We start from the raw sequence: 19,248 nt of genomic DNA, 5'->3' as shown, positions 1-19,248 counted from the left end.
CCAGGCTCTAAGAGGTGTGGCCGAGGGTGTGGACCCTTGGGTGTGCTCCTCCTGCTTCAAATCCAGGCACAAGGTGTGACCTCAACCTACGACTGGGGCCACTGCCAGCCCCATCTCCCAGTGGGGGCGGGAACACCTCTGGTCGGGCCTGAGCCCCTCGGGCATCCAGTGCCCAGGCGCTGGACACTGTTATGTTAGGTTGGCCAAAACGGTCGTTCAGGATTTTCTGTAAGATTTATGGAAAGATCTGAACGACCCTTTTAGCCAAATCAATATTTAAATGATTCCTCCCAGCTTTGGCACAACCCAAGCGGCCGTTCTGTTGGACTCCAAGGTGAAGCTGGGGGGCGGGGTGTAGGGTGGTGTTGAGGGGGGTGGGAGTGTGTGGGGATAGAGCAGGGGAAGACCTGGGGCAGAAAGGGGCAGGGGGGGGGCGGGCGCAGGGGCCCCTGCATGGGCTTTCAGCCACTGGAATCAAGTGAAACCACCCCGCTGGCACAAACACAGGAATTTATCCGCGTTTCCCAGAGCCCAAGGGCATCTCTGGGGCACAGCTTGGAGAGGGCAGAAGGCGGTGGGGGTGGCTGTGAAATCAGATTTCAGATCATGACACATCTGGGGAACATACTTACCCCATCCCTGTCCTTTCCTAATCCTGTCCCACCCCCACCCCCAGTAACAAAGGACTAGGGGCCTCCTCCCTGGAGACCTGAACACCGGTTCTGTCTTGGCCATTCACGGCAAGTCTTTGGGACAAACATTTCTCCTCTCTGGGCTTCTGCTTCTCCATCTGTTAAATGGGTGGGATGTCTTATCGATCCATCAGACTCACTCCACAAGGCTGCAAAACCAGCACCAGCAAAATTCCCTTCCCTGGTTAAGAAAGGGGCAGAAACCCTAAGCTGGCCTTCCTCAGCCCTTCCAGTCCCACACGCCTAAGAAACACTAAATCAGGTGAGGCAATTTACAGCAAGGACTACAGCTCCCAGACGGCACAGCCCAGCAGGAGAGAAAGGGCATCAGGGTCCCAGCAGAGTTCGCCCAGGAAGGGATGCAAAGGAATATCATCTAAGCTACACTTTGACAAACTCACCCTCTCAGCAAACCAAATTCTGTGGGCTTTTGACAGCTGGGGGCTACACCATTCCCAGGGCTCTGTTTCCTCATCAGCAAGGCAAAAATAATAAAAGAGACCCAAAAGGGCTACTGTGGAAGGTGTGAGAAGATGCTGTAAGTGACGTGACACGGACTAGGCGTTCAACACCTAGCTCGTCCCGTCGTCCACAGGTACCCCAGCACCGAGCTGCCTGCCACCAGGAGGCCCCGGCTGCTGGTTCCCTGACTGCCTCAGCCTCCCCCGCCAACCCCCAGCAGGCCGACAAGCAGGCCGGATGTTTACACTGGCCGGCCAGGGCCCCCTGCCTGCCTGGAACAGGCTGAATAAACACACGCGGTCACAGGCGCCTGCCCCAGGCTCCCTTCCCAGCTGGCTTTCTCTCTCCCGGGTGCCTCCACCCCGCTCCAGATCCTCTCTTTACAGATTCTCCTCACAGACTGTGTTTGGGATTTGCTGTATCCAGCTGATACCTGGCAAGACATTCCCAAGCCAGTCTGTAGCAATCCCCAGAACAGGGGCAAAGTGGGAGTCAAGGGCCATGTGGGCCGGGACAGGTGGCCCAGCTTCTCAGAGGCTCGGTTTCCTCATCTACAAAATGGGGACAAGAGATGATGATGAAGATTACCCGGGGCAGCAACTTCCCTGGTGGTCCAGTGGCTAAGACTTTGCCTTCCAATGCGGGAGCTGTGGGTTAGATCCCTGGTGGGGGAGCTAAGATCCTACAGGCCTTGAGGCCAAAAAATCAAACATAAAACTGAAGCAATATGGTAACAAATTCAATAAAAACTTTAAAAATAGTCCACATCACACACACACAAAAAAACTTTAAAAAAAAGGATTACGTGAGTTAAAATGATGAAGGCATGAAGTACAGTGCCTGGCTCCTGGAAGGTACTGGGAAAATAAGCTCTTAAAATTAAAAACAACAACAACAAAACTTCGCGAGCAATTGTTTTAGGGGGAATTGAGGAGTTTGGTGAAGCACTTGGTGGGCCCTAGAGAGCACTTTTAAAAAATAAATAACAGGAAATCTTGACCAGACGGTGCCAAGCACTTTCCATGCTTCATCTCATCACCTTCACACAGCAAGCCCAGGAGATGGGGTGCATCGTTGTACCCTGTTTCCCCGGGGGAGCACTGAGGCCCAGAGAGGTCAGTTCCCTTCTCTGGGGTCACACAGCCCTCATTAAGTGGAAGAAGTGAGTGCTTGATCCAGGGTCTATGCTCTTAACCTCCACGCTTGCCCACATCCCTGCAGGGGTCTCATCTGTATCTTCCCTCCTACTCTTCCTTCTGGGGAGGCTTCCTGAGGTCCCAGCTTCCTCTCGGCCATGAGGTCCTGGGAACTTCCAGCAGACGGAGGCTCAGCTGCGCAGCCACCTCTGCCCATTGCCTGGGTGGTGGGTGACTTGCTTATCTGTGCGGTTCTTCCCTGGCCCTGGGTCAGAGTGTGTAGGATCCCGCTGCTGGATAGCCTGGGGTGGGGACAGGCTATCTCTGACTCCTCCTCTGCCCCACGCCAGGCACCACGAGGCCTTTTCTCAAGTAATCTTCATGACTGCTCTGTGCTGGAGGCTTTATTATCCCCATTTCTACAGAAGAGAAAACCGAAGTTCCAAGAAGTGAAGGCACTTGTCCAGCACCCCACAGCTGATCGGTGGCAGAGCCGGGGACTCACATGCAGGTCATTGTGACTCAGCTGGCTGCCCCTGTCTCCTGGGGGAGATAAGACGGGGCACAAACAACCTAACATAAACCAGAAATTGACAAAGGCCTTCAGGGAAAGCCAGATAACAGGCGGCCGGGTACATTTACAGAGAGGGGCTCGGCCTTCCTGGGGAAGTCGGTGTGAATGACACAGGAGGAATTCCCCAAGGGGGGCACATCCTGGGGGCGCCCAGCAGCCCTGCCCAGGACTGCGGAGGACCTAGGTCTGTGCAGGCAGGGCTGACCACAGGAAACACCCTTCCTTGGGGCTGCGACCGGCCAGTGCCCTTACTCGTAATCAACGCCTAATGAGTACCTCTTGTATACTGGGTCAGGCGCCACGTTTGGCATGCCACATATATCTTATTCCATGCTCCCAGCAATCCTGTCATACAGGAAGAACTATCCTCACTTTAGAGAAGGATAAACGGAGGCTTGGAGAAGAAAGGCGCAGACCACTCTGCTTGGATGGGCCAATCTGTCTGACTCCCAAGTCCTAATGAAACAGAGCTGTGTCCTGTTGGTCTGGTCCTGCCTTCCTCCAGCTCTGTCCCAGGACAGCTTCTCCAGGCTCATTGACCAAGATGATCCCCCCCCCCCGCCCCCAGGCTCATACAGGCAGCTGGGACGACTTTTGCGATCAGCATTATCTCCCCATTTTATAGATGAGGAAACCAAAGCTCAGAGAGAAGTCACGGGCAGCTTCCCAGTCAGGTGGACTGGGGACAGGGGTACGCTGGATGAAACCAGAAGACCCCACCCCCCACCTGAACCACGGGCTGCTCCCCTCTCTAAGAATTCGGGGCAGCTGAGCATTGCCCACCTCTGGCCTCCCAACAGAGGCTCCCCTTCCAGGAGCTGTGGGCACCTGGGGAGCACCTGGTGACCCTCTGCCCAGCAGGGGCCAAGGGCTCCTGGCTATACGGCTGCCATGGAAACGCCAGCGGTGCTCTGAGGGCAGGAAACCAGTCAGCCCTTCTCACCTGGTCGGTGCAAAGGGCAGGCCGAGAGCACAGGCTGGGACTATGCCAGGGCCCCTCCTCCCATGCACTCCAGCCCAAGGCCCCCGGCCCTATGGCAGAGAAGACAGTGCCAACCACTGGCATAGGAGACAGGGAGGTGGGGCCGGTTTGGCAATGAGATTCAGAAGCTGGCCTAAATACCTAGCCAGGTGAGGACAGAAAAAGTCAGAGATGAAGAGGAGAGGAAGAGGGAGAGACAGAGGGACAGAGGATGGAGTCGGGCAGGGCAATGGAGGTCAGAGTTAGCAAACATTTCCTGAACCCACAGGACCCACCTGGCGCCAAACCAGCACGTTCTTCATACAAGTTTTGGCACCTGATCCTCTAAAATGTCCCACTCCGTGAAAGATACAGATAATTCCAAGGATGAGGAGAAAGACTAAGGCTAGAGGAGGGGCCTGATGGGCCTGTTCCAAGGGCACAAGGTTCAGGGTGATAGAGAGAAATGGGATGCGGATAAACTCAGCAAAGGTGTCTGGTGGAGGCAACGGCGGGGACCCCAGGCATCAGGCTGCTGCTGCTAAGTCGCTTCAGTCGTGTCCGACTCTGTGAGACCCCAGAGACAACAGCCCACCAGGCTCCCCTGTCCCTGGGATTCTCCAGGCAAGAACACTGCAGTGGGTTGCCCTTTCCTTCTCCAATGCATGAAAGTGAAAGTGAAGGCTCTCAGTTATGTCCGACTCTTAGTGACCCCATGGACTGCAGCCCACCAGGCTCCTCTGTCCATGGGATTTTCCAGGCAAGAGTACTGGAGCGAGTTGCCATTGCCTTCTCCGAGGCATCAGGCTACAGAGGTGGAAGTCCTCCCCTGACCATGGGCCAGTGGCTTCTCTGGCTAGTTCCAGTCAGTGGGGCTCCTCTTGTCTTTCTAAGCACCAGATGGAGTGAAAAGAGCGCTGCTCTGCCAGTCCTGAGTTCAAACTCACCCCCAATGCTCACCTACTGTGTGGCACTGGTGGGCTGCAGTCCATAGGGTCACACAGAGTCAGACACGACCAAAGCGACTACACAACAGCAGCAGCAGGCCCTCGATAATGTTAGTACTACCATCCTTTTTACTCAATTATCAGCAGGTCTCAATTTGGGGCAGTTCTACCCCTCTAAGGAGTTTTTGGATATATGTAGGAGCATTTTTGGTTGTCAAATGACTGGGGAGGACTCACATTTAAGCCTGGGGGCCAGAGTTGTTAACTTTCTGCTATATGTGGGACAGTCCTGCAAAATAATAAAAACTGCCTCTCTCTCCATATGCCAAGACTGCCTGCATTCAGAGGCACTGGCTGCAACCTAGACCTAGGGTTCTCAGCCTTCAAGTCCAACAGGAGGCAAAGCAGGATACTGGGTCTCCAGGTCAGGTGGACCTGCCATCAACAAGAGATGAGAGCCTGGGAATACCATGTCACCTCTCTGGGCCTCAGTTTCCTCATCTGTGAAAAGAGGACACTGATTCACAGAGGGAACTCGAGAAACGGTGGCCACAAAGCAGGGCAGCTGGTGCTCTGCGAGCAAGGGGGAGGGGCTGGGTGGGATCCTGGGTCATCAGAACAGGCACAGCCCTTCTCCACTCAAACTCACGAGCCCCAGAGCGAGCTGAACAGATCAGCTGGCTTTCCTGTACCTCACCGGTCCCTGCAGAGCTCAGGGAGAGGGAGGCCGTGGGGATCCTGGCACCTAGCTGGTCAGAGCGGGAGGTGGGCCTGGGCTGAGAGGGACAGATGGGCATGGCCTTCCTCTCTGCAGGGCAGAGGCTGAGATGGGAGGGAAAGGGGAAGGACCGTGAGCAGAGAGCTCGGCTGAGCTGTGAACAGGGCTTGTTAATGTCTCTCTCACAGTCTGCAGCTGCTGCGGGTGGGTGACAAAGGGAGGGAAGAAATGGGACATTTACCAGGCCCCCAACCATGCACCAAAATGGGACAAAGTGCTTTATGTTTATTTCATTTGATGCCCCCAGGGACCCTATAAAGTAGGTGGTTCTGTCCCCAGTTTTATAGACAAGGAGACTGACACTCAGGCAGACTAAATGACCTGTCCAAAGTCATGGAGCCTAGACACGATCACGGTTCTTCCTGTCTTCTCCCCCTACTTCTCTCTCTCTCTCTTTTATACCCCCATGCAGTGGCCTCATACGGCTCTGAGGATGAAGATAAAAATGATAAGTACCCAAGTTCTGGCCCTGCCACCCTGTTTGGCCTCCCCACCCTGGCTGGGCCCCAGTAACTCTGCTTTCCTTCTCAGTCCTTCATACTCCCTTCAACCACCGGGCCTTTGCACGCCCTGTACCTAGAATGCTCTTCTCTTCCCTCCTAGTTACAGCGCCTCTCCTTCAGATTGCACTGAGAGCGTCCTTATCTGCAGAGAAGCCCTCTCTGACCTTCACTAGTCCAGTCCCCCCAATACAGGCGCGTGCAGCACCATGAACCCTGCCTTCACAGCGTCTGTCACTGCTGCCCTTTCATGCTTATCTGAGATTATTTCATAAAGAATTTTCTTACCCCATGCTCTTCTCACAGTCATTAATAAGTATTTATCAAGCACCTGCGCTTCCCTGGTGGCTCAGTGGTAAATAATCTGCCTACAATGCAGGAGATGTAAGAGACACAGGTTCGATCCCTGGGTTGGGAAGTTCTCCCGGAGAAAGAAATGGCAACCCACCCCAGGATTCTGGCCACCACCATCAAGCACCTACTATGTGCGAGGCTCTGTCCAAGGTACTGCAGGGAAGTGGAGAACAAGCCCAATAAGATCTCTATCCTCATGAACTTCACATTCTAATGGCAGGAAACAGACAAAGACTGCACAGTCTATGCAAATTGATGGAGGTTGAAGGGCAGAGTAAGCTGCCTGGGGGACGGTGGGGGTGCTATACCTCTATTTGGCTGAATCAGGGACGACAGGGTGGAGAAAGGCCAGAGACAATGCTGGAGAAAGGGGCAAAGACTAGGTCACGAAAACCTGAGAATTCCTATGGAGGAGTCTGACTTCTCCCAGGACAATGCGGTACATTTAAGCAGAATGGCCAGACATGTTTCAGAAAGTTGGCCAAAGCAGCAATGAGGAGGCAGTTGGAAGGGTAAGGCTGGAGGCAGGTGGGTCAGGAGACTTTGCTTTAATCCAGGGACAAGGATGGCCGACAGAGGGTGTGGGTGGGAAGAAGTGGAGGGGAGGCAGAATACTGATATAGAACTCGAGCAAGGAGGTACCTAGGTGGCACTTTGAACTCCGAGCAGGCAACTGAACAGATAAGCCACTGGCTGAGGGCGGGAAAAGCTGGGTTTGGGACACAGGAGGGCAGAGGTGGTCTTCACCATGGAAAGGCAGCATCAGCGGAAAAGAGGTGGGTAGAGTCCAGGGCCAAGGAAAAGGCCGTGGCCTTGGGGACCGCTCTGTGCAGCAGACAGAGAGGAAGGCATCACAAAGAGGCCTCAGACAAATCCAAACAGAAGGACGTTCCACAAAGCACCTGCCCTGTACCCTCAACATCGCCGAGGCCATAAGCAACAAGGCAAGTCTGAGAAATGGTCACAGGCCAGAGGAGGCTAAGGAGACAGGACGATTAACTGTCATGTGTGTCTCAGATGGGATTCTGGGACAGAGAAGGACACGCGTGTAAACACCCGTGAAATCCAGAGTGTGGATTTAATGAACTGCAATGAACCACCGATGGTGTCTCGGTTTTGACAAACGTCCTGTGGTCATGAAAGATGTTATTAAAACCACGATGGGGAGCTGGGTGAGGAGGATACCAAAACGCCTTACCATCTTTGCAACCTTTCTGTTAACCTAAAATTATTCCAAAGTGAAAGTCACTCAGTTGTGTCCAACACTTTGCGACCCCATGGACTGTAGCCCACCAGGCTCCCTGTCCATGGAATTCTCCAGGCAGGAATACTGGAGTGGTAACTGTTTCCTTCTCCGAGGGATCTTCCCAACCCCAGGATTGAAGCCGAGTCTCCTATATGGCAGGTGGATTCTTTACCGTCTAAGCCACCAGGGAAGCCCCAAATTATTTCAAAACAAAATGCTTATTTAAGGAAAGGGGGTTTCAGGCTTCAGGTCCCAGGGACTGCCTCTCCTGGGAAAAAGAAACAGCTTAAGAAGGGGATCGGCCAAGGCCTTGGATGAGACATGCTGGGGTGTGTGCCCTGTAGGAACCATGCACATTTGCTGGAATCCTGGGCAGGGGCTCAGGAGGGAGGGCAGGCTGTGGGGCTTCCAGATTGGGGTCACTTCCCAAACCAAGCCTCCTCACACCTTCCTGAAGGCACCCAGAGAGTGAACCTGGAGCCCGGGAGGTCTGAGGACACAGAGGAGTCTTCGCTGAAGCTCCTTTAAAAAAAAAAAATCTTAAAAATTCATGTACCTTCTGCATCTGACTCCAAAACAGTGCCTTTTATTCAGTTATTATTTTTAACTGGAGGACAACTGCTTTATAATGTTCTGTTGGTTTCTGCTATACAACGTGAATCAGCCGTAAGGATATGTATATACACCCTTCCCTCCTGAACTCCTTCCCACCTCCCCCAGGAACTTTTAATTTTATTATAACTGCCCCCCACTATATTCCCCAGGGCAATCTCATGCACTAGTGAAATGCTCACATATAAAGCATGAACCTTCAAAAGTGGATGAGCAGGGGACTTCCCTGGTGGTCCAGCGGCTAAGACTCCAAGCTCCCCATGCAGGGGGCCCAGGTTCCATCCCTGGTCAGGGAACCAGATCCCACATGCCTCAACTAAGAGTTTGCATGTGGCAACGAAAGATTCTGCATGCCGCAACTAAGACCCGGAGAAGCCAAACAAACAATTTTTTAAAAAGTGCATGAGCTGACCTGGAGAGAGTGGTCCATCCAGAATAACACAGCTGGAGAAGGATGAGGAACCCAGGCCTTACGAACGGCCATGCACTGTGCCTGGGGTCACGTGACTTTGTTCATTTTTTCACTTACTCTTTTACAAATATTTATGTGCCTGCCATGTGGCAGCACCACTGTAAGTGGCTAAACTAGGGGACAAGAACCACAGAAATCCTTACGGGTTAGTGAGAGGAGGAAAGAAAATGAATAAGTAAAATAGGCAGTGTGTTGGACTGGAGTGAGAGCCAACGAGGAAAATCAGGCAAGGAAAGGGACAGAAAATGAAGGGAGGGGCAATTTTCAGGAGCGTGACCAGGAAGGGGTCTCTGAGAAAGTGGCATCTGAGTCAGGATGCAAAGGAAATGAGGCTGCTTTGCAGATGCTTCCTCATTTACCTTTCAACACCTGTGGGTGGTAATTGTTTGCCCCTTGTTACAGATGAGAAAAGTGTCTCAAAGAAGGAAAAAGATTTTTGTAAGGTCACCTAGCAAATAACAGAGAAACTGGGCACAAGGGGAAGGGTGAACCCAGAGCCCCCAGTTCCTCTCCAGCGAAGCTGCACGCCCGTCCCCATGCCCTGGCAGCCATCACTAATGGATGGATTCATCCATGTCTCGCCCTTGCTGAAGTCAGGTTTTCAAATCCGCAGAACAGTCACTCCTAATCAACATCTCCCATCCCCAGATACCTTCCTAACCTGCTCAGGTTAAAGAGCGGTTAAGACCTGAGTTCCACCCCTGGGCTGGGAAGATCCCCTGGAGAAGGGAAAGGCTACCCACTCCAGTATTCTGGCCTGGAGAATTCCATGGGCTGTATAGTTCAAGGGGTCGCAAAGAGTCGGACATGACTGAGCAACTTTCACTTCACTCACTTCACAGGGGATAGAAAGGAGTAGCATGCCCCAAAGGAAATCAGTCCTGAATATTCACTGGAAGAACTGATGCTGAAGCTGAAATTCCAATACTTTGGCCACGTGATGCAAAGAACTGACTCATTGGAAAAGACCCTAATGCTGGGAAAGATTGAAGGCAGGAGGAGAAGGGGATGACAGAGGATGAGATGGTTGGATGGCATCACCGGCTTGATGAACATGAGTTTGAGTAAACTCCGGGAGTTGGTGATGGACAGGGAGGCCTGGCGTGCAGTCCATGGGGTCGCAAAGAGTAGGACACGACTAAGCAATTGAACTGAACTGCGGGTGCTGTGGGGGTCGCAGAGGAAAGGACAGGGCCCTTCTACTTGCTCAGCTTAGCACAGTTTACTGACTTAACTGGGTCCGACTGCCCCCTCCAACAGTCGCCTGGAACCCCTCCCTCTGGGGCCTGAGAAAGGAGCCCCAAGTGAGGCTATCCCCACTCCCTTCCTTTCCCCTTCTTTCCACACAAAGAGAAACATTCCAGGGTTGAAGAAGTGACTCACGTTTCCCCAGAGAGGGCCAGGGCTGCGCTGAGTCAGGCTGGAAGAGCCCTGGGGTCACTGATCTGCCTGCCAGCACTGTGCCCTGGGAACGGGTGACAAATGCAGGCGGGGGTGGCAGGGACAAGTGGCTGGTGGAGTGTGCCTGGTTTTCCTCACCCAGCCTCGAGTGTGTCACCAGGTGTCACCTGGCCCTGCCCAGATGGAACTTGACGGAGGAGAAAGATTCCTCTGAACTTTCCTAAATGAGCTTTATGGCTGACTCACTGGCACTTGGGGACAGTAAGAAAACTCTCAGATCACCAAAGAAGGAAAAAAAACCCCTCTTCAGTCTGGAGGAATCCTAGGTCACTGGCAGAGACGCTCCCTGACATTTTGTTCTGCTCTTGAAAAAACACAGGACACAACAGATGGGGCTCACAATTGCGTGCAAAGTGCAGTTTGTATGTACTGGACTCTGTGTCTCCATTAGCTGGCGTTCACACTTAATAGACCCGTCCCTAGTGGCCCTGTGAGCCACGCACTGGCTCCAGGACTGTCCCTCTGGCCCAGGAGGGCTGTTCCCCATCCCAATTGCTCCCCTCTTCCAGCACTGTGGGGTTGCATCCCACCCCCAACTCATCTTTCGTCTGCCCAGAGCAGGTGGGCCAAGAGGCAGGGTCTCTGCCCTCCAGGGCTTCCCCTCCAGGGCAGAGAAGCCACAGGCACAGCTAAAGGGCGTTAAGTGCCCAGAGGACAGAACAGTGCCAGCTCCTCATCCAGCTCGAAACTTGCTTCCGGCTGCCTGGTCCCTCCCTGAGGGGACCACCTGCTTCTCTCCAGAGAGATCCCGGGTCAGGGTTCCAGAGCCGTCTTCCTCTCATGCTGCTTGGCTCTCTCTCCACCACTTGGTGGCTTTTCTGAGCCACGAGCCTGCCCTGTCCCAGCCCAGAAGTTAAGATGCTCCAGAGGGGCCTGCAAAACACTCCTGGCTCTGCAGTCACAGCTCTAAGCTGTGTGGCTTTGGCCGAGTCACCTTGCCTCACCAAGCCTCAGTTTCCTCATCTGTTAAATGGCGACACCCTTGGACCTCTCTCTCTTTTTTATGGTGTGGAGGGAGGGTGGCTGTGCAACATGTGGGATCTTAGTTCCCCAACCAGGGATGGAACCCACGTCCCCTGCAGCGGAAGTGCAGAGTCTTGACCGCTGGCCCACGAGGCAGGTCTCAGGACCCATCTCTAGACTCACTTTGATGACACGCAACCGCCGTTTGCCACAGGACCCGGCTCAGAGTTAGCGTTCACTCGGTGGTGGCTCCTGCCTCCTGCTCCACGCAGCAGACTGGCCCGAGGACGGGGAGAACAGGTAGCCCAAAGCGCTGCACTCACACCAGGAGTCCAGACACTGTCCTCCAGCCCCGGGGAGATCCTGGCTTCTTTCCCCAAGAAGCCACCAGTGGCTCTTACGCCAACCCCCCAGCTCGCTTCCAAAGCTGCTGCCTGTGTCCTGGCAGTGCAACGATGTCCGCAGCTGAGCTCCTGGCGGCGGGAAGGGGACTTCCCCTGTCTTGTCCCAAACTTGCCTCATCCCGACTCAACAGGACATCAAGACAGGGGGCTGAGCTGGTAGCACTGAGCATTCTCCCTGTCCCAATGTCCTGAGTTAATAATAGCTGCTTTCCAGGCCTGGGTGTCACACAGCATGTGGCCCCTTAAGTAAAAATACCCATGTGGGGGAGGGGGACTCAGAAGGGGTCACAAGGTTGGCGGGGTGGGAGAGGGGGTGGCAGGAGAAAGAGAATACATTTCTTGAGTACCTACTATGTGTCAGTACCTACTTGTGTACCTACTGTGGCTCAGCAGCACGGAATCTGCCTGCAATGCAGGAGATACATGAGCTGTGGGTTTGATCCCTGGGTCAGGAATATACCCTGGAAGAGGCTATAGCGACCCACGCCGGTACTCTTGCCTGGAGAATCCTGTGGAAAGAGGAGCCTGGCGGGCTACCGTCTATGGGGCCACAAAGAGTCGGATACGATGGAAGCAACTAAGCACGCATACACTGTGTGTCAGGGTGAGAAGGACCCAGGCCTTACGTGCACGTGTGTGCGTGTGTGTGTGTGTGTGTGTGTGTGTGTGTACCATCCCTGGGAGAGCAGAGGACCCAGGCCCCAGAGAGAGATCACGCCCAGAACCAAGGTCCAGGGGCGATTCCTCTCACCGAGAGGAGAGTGGGCTCTGGAACCCGGAAAGAAGAGAGGGGAGCCTGAGCCGCAGAGAGGAAAATGGGGGCTCCCACACAAGGGGGATACGGTTCATGCAGGAGTGCCACGGCTCTTAGAACCACATGGCTTAGAGTGGGAGGACGGGGAGGCCTGCAGGGCGAGAAACTCATTTCGTTGAACATCTCAGAGGTGGCATGTGCCAGGGAGTTAATGCGGGGCTGGGAGGGGGAGGAGGAAAACCCTAAATGGCAGCCAGCTGTTTCCAGCTCAAGAGGTGTGGGTGCGGGGCGCCTCCTACATCTGGGGGCGCCCACCGGCAGAGGCCCAGGCTCTGGTCCTCGCTTTCCTTCTGCAGCAGGGCATCTCCTCAGATCCTTGGAAGGGCCCCCACTCCTGCCCAAGCAGGGGCCATGTAAGCACAGCAGCTCCAGTCCCCATCCCAGCCCCACTTCTGCAGACTCCTTCAAAGCCGGGGGATGGCCGGGTAGAGGGCAGAGGTCAGAGGGAAAGAATCTGGGGGGTCAGTACCACCCTCCCCCTGGTAGATGGTTCAAAGACAGATCTGTGCCATGAAGCCCACCCTTCCCTGAAGTCAGCAGGCCCCACCCTTGGGGAGTTGGGAGCGGGCGCAGGCATGAGAAGGCCTGAAAGGAGGACTCTGCAAAAGAGCTGCCCGGAAGCTCAGCCCTGAGTCAGAGCTCTGCGGAAAGGCCCACCAACAAGCTGTGTGACCCTGACCCAGAGCAGCTCATACACCTCCTGGGCTCCATTCTCACTCATCAAAGTGATCGGCTCTACCCCCCAGCGCCTCTGTCTGCCTCTCCCTTCCACTCCCTCGGGTAGGGCCGCCATCTCCCGCCTCCACTCCTGCCCTCTCCCCCCAGCCCATCTCCACTCAGCAGCCAGAGTGAGTCTAATAAAAGGCGATTCGGGTCCTTCCATCTCCCTGCTGGTGCCCCATCCAGACCCTCTACCCTGCGAGTTAAAGACATTTGCCTTTTCTTCCTTCACAGGCTTAAGTGGAATCTTTCATTGTAGAAGAAAATAAAGCCTATAAAGTTTATTGATTTGAAAATACACACACTCTCGTGGCTTTCCATGTTCCACCGCTGCTGGGACGAAGTCCAAGTTGCTCACCTGGTCCACACAGCCCCATGGGGCCAAGGCCCTGGCAAACCCCTCTGCCTCACCTTGGGTCACTTTTCCTTTCTACTCCAGCTACGCTGAGACCACCCACCTCAGGACCTTTGCACATGCCATTCTCTTAGCCTAGAGCACTTTTCTATCTTTTCACCTGGTTAATACGTTACTCACCCTTCAGATTTCTCAATTGTTTTTTCCTGAGAGATGTCTTCCCCGCCACTGCTTTCCCCCCAACCCCTGCCTGGGATGAGCTCTTCAGACATAAGATCACACAGTATTCTGCTCAAAATCAGAAATCTGTGTAATCACCCAAGACCATTTCTGTGTGCTCACCATTCTATACTCTTCCTGGCACATAGGAGTTGCTCAAAAAATGGTAGTTACCACCACCACCACCAATCTTCCCATATTTCCTTAGATTCCAGGCCTCTAAGAACCTGTGTTTGGGAATGCGCAAAAGAGGCCACATGCAGGGTTGAGAACACAGACATCAGCAGCTGAGGGATGTGGGTTCTAAGTCCCTGAACCTCTCTGAGCCTTAGTTTCCTCAGCCAATTAATCTGAAGATGAAATACGTCTGACACGTTGGTTACAAATGTCGTCACTATGACTGGTCGAAGTCTCAAGACTCCCCACTTTATTTTGCACCGACTTCCCCCACCAAGCAACGTTCTGATGGCTAAAATGACAAAACAAACGGCCCACAACAGTGCCGGCTCCAGAGCGGACGCGCAGTTAAGTCAGGGCTGCCCAAGTGTGATCAGTCACCCACCAGCATCAGAATCGGGAAGCTCACTGGCAACGTAACTTCCTGTCTGTACCCTACTCCACACAGACGGAATCACAGTGCGTGTACAACGGCGATGAAATGTGCCTTTGTCACCAGGGTCCCTGAGGACTCACACACACTTGGGCTTGAGAAGGGCTGCCACTAATACAGCGGAGTCGTACTGTTATCACCCACCTGCAGAAGTCCTGGGGCCCTGATGAGAACCCCAGAGGCTGCGTGGATGGCGGTCGGAGCACCAGTCACCAGGAAGGCCCAGCCTATCATGACTGGTCTGCTTGCTCACGGCTTAGAAATGTGAGCACAGGCCTTGGAGTTAGACCAACTGAGGAGCAAATTCTAGCGTATTTGCTTAGCCGTGCGCCCGTGGATGTGCAGCTCAACCTCTCTTTGTTGCCTTCTGCAGGCTTAAAATGGTGACAGTTCAGTCAGTTCAGTCGCGTCCAACCCCACGGACCCCATGCGGCACACCAGGTCTCCCTGTCCATCACCGAGTCCCAGAGTTTGCTCAAACTCATGTCTACTAAGTCAGTGATGCCATCCAACCATCTCATCCTCTATCATCTCCTTCTCCTCCCACCTTTAATCTTTCACAGCATCAGGATCTTTTTCAATGAGTCAGCTTTTCATATCAGGTAGCCAAAGGATTGGAGTTTCAGCTTCAATATCAGTCTTTCCAATGAATATTCAGGACTGATTTCCTTTAGGATTGACTGGTTCGATCTCCTTGCAGTCCAATGGACTCTCAAGAGTCTTCTCCAACACCACATTTCAAAAGCATCAATTCTTCGGTGCTCAGCTTTCTTTATAGTCCAACTCTCACATCCATACCTGACCACTGGAAAAACCATAGCCTTGACTAGATGGACCTTTGTTGGCAAAGTAACATCTCTGCTTTTTAATATGCTGTCTAGGTTGGTCATAGCTTTTCTTCCAAAGAGTAAGCGTCTTTTAATTTCATGGCTGCAGTCACCGTCTGCAGTGATTTTGGAGCCCAACAAAATAAAGTCTGACACTGTTTCCACTGTTTTCCCATCTATTTCCCATGAAGTGATGGGACCAGATGCCATGATCTTTGTTTTCTGAATGTTGAGCTTTAAGCCAACTTTTTCACCCTCCTCTTTCACTTTCATCAAGAGGCTCTTCAGTTCTTCTTTGCTTTCTGCCATAAGTGTGGTGTCTTTTGCATATCTGAGGTTATTGATATTTCTCTCGGCAATCTTGATTCCAGCTTGTGCTTCATCCAGCCCAGAGTTTCTCATGATGCATATAAATTAAATAAGGAAGGTGACAATATACACCCTTGACATACTCCTTTCCTATTTGGAGCCAGTCTGCTGTTCCATGTCGAGTTCTAACCGTTGCTTCCTGACCCGCATACAGAGTTCTCAAGAGGTAGGTCAGGCGTTTTGCAGGCCTAAAATGGTGACAACCAAACTCTAATTGTCGGGTTTGTTGGAAAGATCTGAGGAAGTGCAGTTATGCAAAGCACATCTCAGGTCGCTGGGGGCGGGGGTTGGTGCAGGGAAGTGAGGAGAGCTGCAAAATGAAAGAGGAAATCCGTCACCGTCTCCTTGTGCCTCCTCTGCCGCCACAGGAGCACTGGCGGTGGAATCTGTGCATCCTTCTCAGGACTGAAGTCCTGGCCATCAAGAGAGGGCAGAGGCTCTCCACTCAAGGCTGGTCAACCACCCACCACCCTGGTGGAAGCGGGAGGCAGCAGGGTTTGAGAGGACAGGAGCAGGGGTTGGATGAGAAAAGGCTGGACAGTTGCCCAGGGCCCACTCAGTGGCCCAGGACCCGAGGAATCACATCTCCTAAGGCTCACAGGGTAGTGGGGCCAAGCCAAGACAGACTCTTTAGATTTAAATTCTGGCTCTGCCTGGCTGGCGAACTCCTACTCATCCTTCAAGACCCAGCTCAAAATAATCACCACCCTGGGCCAAATCAGTCATCCAGCCTTTAAAGGCTGTGGCTTCTCACTTGTTGCCAGTTGACTTGTCTGTCTCTCCCACAGGCCTGGGAGTTCCTTGTAGGGGCGGGCAGAGATACCCCCATACCTGGCACAGAAGATGCATTCAGCAAATGCTGATTCAGCTTGAATTCCAACTTTTTTCAGCCTTCTGAGTTCCCTTCCTCTCCCCGCTAAACGCCTCTATTCTAATCCCGTTCCTCTCCCAGATACAGGCCCTTTGTTTTCCAGGGTTTCAACTTCCAGATCCCTTTTTCCTCAAAGACACCAGCTCAAGCCAGAGCTGATGCTTAAGGGAGGATATACAGAAAGACCTCGTATTAACTTCTTAACTTTTGCTGGCAGCAAAGGACTCCCACAGAAGGGGAAGCAGTCAGGGTCCACAAGAGTGTTCTTTCCCTTCCTGAGCCTTTGTCTCCCCGTGAAGCAGCCGCTCTAGATGACATCTAAGTTCCCACTTGCATGTGGCTCTCATGAGACCGTGAACTCCCAGGCCCTGCCCTCCCTGTGGCTTCCCTCCCTACCCCCCGGGGAAGCCCAGTAGCCACCACTCAGGGGCAGAGGAAGGTGAAGGACCGCTTTCTCGCACAGCTGCCTCCTGCCTCTGACCAGCCCGGAACACCCAGGAACCACAAAGCCCCAGGATGGCCTGGAGCCGGGCCATTGGAGCTGCAGCCTGTGGCGGGGGAGGACTGGGAGCCCTGGAGGCCATCACTTCCTCCGCCTCACTTCTCGGCAGGGCGTGCGGAGGGGCCCTTCTTGCTCCATGTCCCTGGGTCCCCAGGGCCTGGGGTGCTGGGAAAGGGGTCCCTCTGGGAGGACCCGAAGCTCACTCTGGAAGGCTGAGTTCAAAGGCAGGTCTTAAGACCAGTCTCTCTAGCTCCAGGAGTCAGTTCTCTGCCCACCAGGCTCGGCTGCCAGGAACATCTTTAGCACCTGGGATGGCCCTATCACCTCTCTCCTCTCTGAAGTAGCTGCTCAAAGCCCACGTCCTGGCGTAACAGAAGCCTCCTTTGCCCGTAGGACAGGTGAAAGTGGCTCCCACTGGGCGCTGCCTCCCTGCCTCACTCCTGCCCCCTCCAGGCCATCTCCCCACATAGCAGCCAGGGCCTTCCTAAAGCCAACTGCATCCCCTCCCCGTCTGGAACCCTGCAGCAGTTTGCCATCACTCTGAAAAATGACATGCCGGACTTCCATGGTGGCACACTGGACGGGAGTCCACCTGCTGACGCAGGGGACACACGTTTGATCCCTGGTCCAGGAAGATTCCACATGCCGCAGCAAGTAAACCCTGTGTGCCATAACTATTGAGCCCACAGGCCGCAACTACGGAAGCCCAAACGCTCTAGAGACTGTGCTCGGGATAGAAGAAGCCACGGCAATGAGAAGCCCACGCACCACGCTGAAGAGCGGCTAGGCCCTGCTGGCCACAGCCAGAGAAAGCCCACGCCCAGAAAGGGAGACCCAGTGCAACCAAAAATAAATAAATTAATTTAAAAGAGGAAATGCCAACTCCCCCACCACCGAGCCTGACAAGGCCCTGTAGGACCTGGCCCCTCCACACCCACCTCTTCCTGCCCACTTCCCCCTTGCTCCCTCCATCCATCAGCCTTCCGGCCACTCATCATGTGCCCAGTCCCATCTCTGTCTCAGGCCCTTTGCACTGGCTGTCCTGTTTGGAATTCTCTGCTCTCCCTGCATCTCTGCCTGGCCGCCCCCTCCTCATCCTTCCCCAGCAATCTAGAGTTTCCTGTTCCCCAGCTCACAGCCTCATCCCCGTGTTCCTTTTCTCTCCTCTCTCTGATGGGCTCTTTCTGGTTGACTGCTTTCCTGTTTAAAATCTGTGGCTCCTTCTCCTAGAAGGCAGCTCCTTACAGGTGGGGGTTCTGCCGCCCCCACCATGAGGCAGGACCTCACTTCAGCCTTACCACCCTGCAGAAGAGGATGCAGTCACTTGCCCAAGGTCACAGAACTGGGAGTGGCAGGATTCAGATCCAGGTTGGCCCTGTTACCTTTGCAGAGCCTCCACGGGTGGGGGCCCACCAGGGGCCCCCTCTGGTGGGGTAGGGGGGGGATCTCATCCAGAGAGGACTGAGTCCCGAGGAGGTATTTAGGGAGGGTGCCAAGAATGAAGAGACAACCCACTTTCCTAAAGGGTCCTTCCTTGGAGATTCGGGACACGGGGCACCGGAGCAAGCCCGGAGGTGGAGAAGCAATTGGGAGCAGATGCTCCCAGACGAGGGGAGCCCACCAGAAACCAGGGAGCTGCAGAAACCTTCAATCCACACCATGTTTGGGAGAAGCAGAAACTGAGGACCAGAGAGGGAAGGGACTTCCTAAGGTCCCACAGCCAACCAGTGGTAGAGCCTCATGGCCCGGGGTCTCCAGGGCCAGACTCCCGCCCTGCCCTGAGGACTGAGGGGCTCCTAGACAAAGCTCAGGATCTGGGTAGAGCCTCTGCCCGGAGCAGTCAGGTCCTGAGGCCATCGGCATAGGTCTGAAGGCTTAAGACAAAGCAAGGACTCAAATTTCATCTTTCTCTAAAAAGACATTCATCAGGCAGGTATTCTAGGTGAGGCCGTGGGCCCCGGGCAAAGAGGTGAACAGAGCCCTCCTTGGAGAATGTGTAGCAGTTTCTAGGAAGCACACAGCGACCCTCCGACCAGGCCACTCCTATGACCCGCCCAAGAGACAGGCAGAGGAATGTCACCGCCGCCCCAACCTGAAATCAACTCAAACATCATCCACGGACGTGCAAGTGTACATCCACCCAGCAGCATGTAACAGAGCCCACAAAGGCATGAATCCTGGCAACAGCTCAGAGGAGCTACAAACATTCAGTGCTGACGGCAGCTGAAGGAAACCAGACCCAGGCGTACATACGTGTGAATTCACGCAGAGTTCAGAATCAGGCAAAACAGAGCGACAGAAGAGAGGCCAGCGGCCCCCTGCAGCAGGGTGATTGACAATGGAACCTCCCATGGGAAAGGGGGCACATGGGAGCTCTCTGGGGGCGGCAGGAAGGTTCT

General features: G+C 54.0%; 1 protein-coding gene across 2 annotated transcripts in view; it reads right to left on the bottom strand.

The window, feature by feature from the left end:
• Positions 1 to 19,248, bottom strand: part of ECE1 (endothelin converting enzyme 1) — a 121,138-nt gene that overhangs the window by 93,715 nt on the left and 8,175 nt on the right. The window contains exon 1 of one of the 2 annotated variants that reach the window (XM_042244639.2): positions 1 to 19,248. This exon is cut by the window's left edge and continues 27,408 nt beyond it. The exons of the other annotated variant lie outside the window; for it this stretch is intronic. The gene's annotated coding sequence lies outside the window, so the exon portion shown is untranslated. 2 annotated transcript variants of the gene reach the window in all.

The sequence above is a fragment of the Ovis aries genome, chromosome 2 (assembly GCF_016772045.2).
Source record: "Ovis aries strain OAR_USU_Benz2616 breed Rambouillet chromosome 2, ARS-UI_Ramb_v3.0, whole genome shotgun sequence".
NCBI lineage: Eukaryota > Metazoa > Chordata > Mammalia > Artiodactyla > Bovidae > Ovis > Ovis aries.
The sequence above is the reverse complement of the archived record's forward strand: the minus strand, read 5'-3'. Positions and strand labels throughout refer to the sequence as shown.